Source organism: Colobus angolensis, unplaced genomic scaffold (assembly GCF_000951035.1).
Source record: "Colobus angolensis palliatus isolate OR3802 unplaced genomic scaffold, Cang.pa_1.0 Scaffold157, whole genome shotgun sequence".
NCBI classification, from domain to species: Eukaryota; Metazoa; Chordata; class Mammalia; order Primates; family Cercopithecidae; genus Colobus; species Colobus angolensis.
In genome coordinates, this window is record NW_012114677.1 from 2950854 (window position 1) to 2953032 (window position 2179).

The following is a 2179-nucleotide window of genomic DNA, read 5'->3' on the forward strand; positions in this document are numbered from 1 at the left end:
CTGCGGGGCGCGCCGGGCACGGAGGGGGCGTCTGCTGGTTCCTGTGGGACCCCCGGTGCCCCGCGCAGGCCTCCCGCAAGCGCCACACACCCGGAGAGTCTGTTCAGCTCTGCTTAGTTCCTTCTTGAGAGACACAGAAACATCAGGAAAAGGGGTTTGATCCACGACACATTCCTCCAGTGAATTCTCACCTTTTCTCTCCGGATTCTGCGTCGCGTCATTGCTGGGACAGCGTCGTGGTAGAGCGAGCAGGTGCTGGGATTGACTCCTGTGGTGAAGACATGGAAGCCAGTGGTGATGAGTTCGAAGACCAAACACCTGCTTAGAGAATTACAGTTACTGAAAGCAATGTGAACTCTCGGCCTACGGCAGAATTTCATGAGCCAGAGAAAATGGGCTCTGCAGAATTTGATTCTGTGTTTTAACAGCGTGGAGAGGCCGGATTTATGCCATTAAGCGATCAGAAAAGTCACTGACCGGCTCTGTTGATGAGCAGAACCCTTTGAGAGAAGTGAGAGAAGAGCTCACGCAGTGCTCAGACGGCATCCGGGTAGTTTGACACTCGTCTGCTTGGGCAGATGCTCGTATGCTTCCACAGAATGGATATATCGTGATGGTGGAAAGTTAGTTGATGCTATAAGTGAAAATTACCGAATCATGAGTTACTTTAAAGAAGCAGAGTTGAAGGATCTCCTTCTGCATGTTGGCCGGGGCTCGAGGTATGTTCATTCAATGTCTTTGATTCACATGGCTAAGGAACCTTATAATATTTCCATGTCTCAAACCTCAATCCCCAGTGCTGCCTCTGAAGGAGATCAAGACCACTGGGCATAATTCGTGATTGTGGGCATGTAACAACTATCCCTAACCCACAAGTTGAAGAGACTGATGGTCTTTTTTTTGTTTTTTTTTGTGTTTTTTTGCAAATGAAGTTTTACAGGTGAATTATACCATCTACCAAAGGCAGATATCTTGCACTTGCCCTCACAGTTGTCTGTGCTGCTGGTCTGTGCTCTTCCCAGGAATGGAAACCAGTGCCATGGAATCAGAATAGATTACCTCGGATACCACAAGTGCTTTCCCAAGAATTTACAGAGTTGTTCAAAGTTATGATTCATCCAGATTCAGAGAGAAGACCTTCAGCAATGGCCGTCATAAAGCATACACTGCTGCTGTCCGCTTCTAGGAAGAGTAGAGAACCACTATGTATAGGATTGAATGTAGAAACGTTCAAAAATACACTTTTACAAAAAGAACTCATGAGAGCGTAGATGGTAAAAGCTGCAGCTGAGGAAGGAGCACTCTTCACTGATCAGAGGCCGCTAAGTCCACCACGCAGAGGAACAGAATATCTTATCAGAAAGAAAACAAAGTGCTCTGTCAGCTTCCAGTATACTAAACTACTTCCAGTTTAGTATACCTTCCAGTATACTAAACTACTCATTTCCCACCTACTCACCCTGCAAAAAACACTATGAGAAAAGCAAGCTAGGTCGAAATCACTACTAGAATCCAATTTGCAATTACTCTCTCTATTGGTGTCAGTGGTTTTACTGATTAGGACTTTTATTTGTGAATTACAGTTGAAAACCGTATTTTGACCATAACTTTTTCAGGCTTTTCTATAGTCTTACCAGTCTGTCTTCTGTAAAATGTCAGTCACTGGTGGATGTTAACGCAGCCTTTCCAAAATTAACTGCTGTGGTGGCGTGTTGCTCTCAGTGTGCTGTTGCACTGTAATGAAGGTATCTTTTCCTTTGTGACCTGAAGAAAGTACTCAAGGGAATGATGACAAACATATTCTCTCAATAAGGCAAATGATAAAACCACTCATTACTACTCAGCCTTCAATGTATCTGTGTATGAAATTTCTCTCTCTTTCTCTCTCTATACACACACAAACACACACTCATATACAAGTGAATTATACTTGTATATCCAACTGGGAGGAGTTTGTAGGCATTGCATGAGACATGGGATAATTCAAAAGCCTTATGAATTTGCTATTTCAGTTTTGTCTTTGCTGTAAACTTGTAGCATTAAACAATCACTGTTGTTAATAGGCTTCTTTTTGAAACAAATATGTAAAGTGTACAGCTGGTCTTGATGAAAAGCACCTATTGGTCTTTTTTTTCTTTGAACTTTAAAGGTTTGGAATTTTGTATTAATCCAGTACAAT

General features: G+C 43.0%; 1 pseudogene; it reads left to right on the plus strand.

Moving 5' to 3' along the window:
• The window catches only part of LOC105508062, a 16337-nt pseudogene extending 14938 nt beyond the window's left edge, over positions 1–1399 (plus strand).
• The last annotated feature ends 780 nt before the right edge of the window (positions 1400–2179 follow it).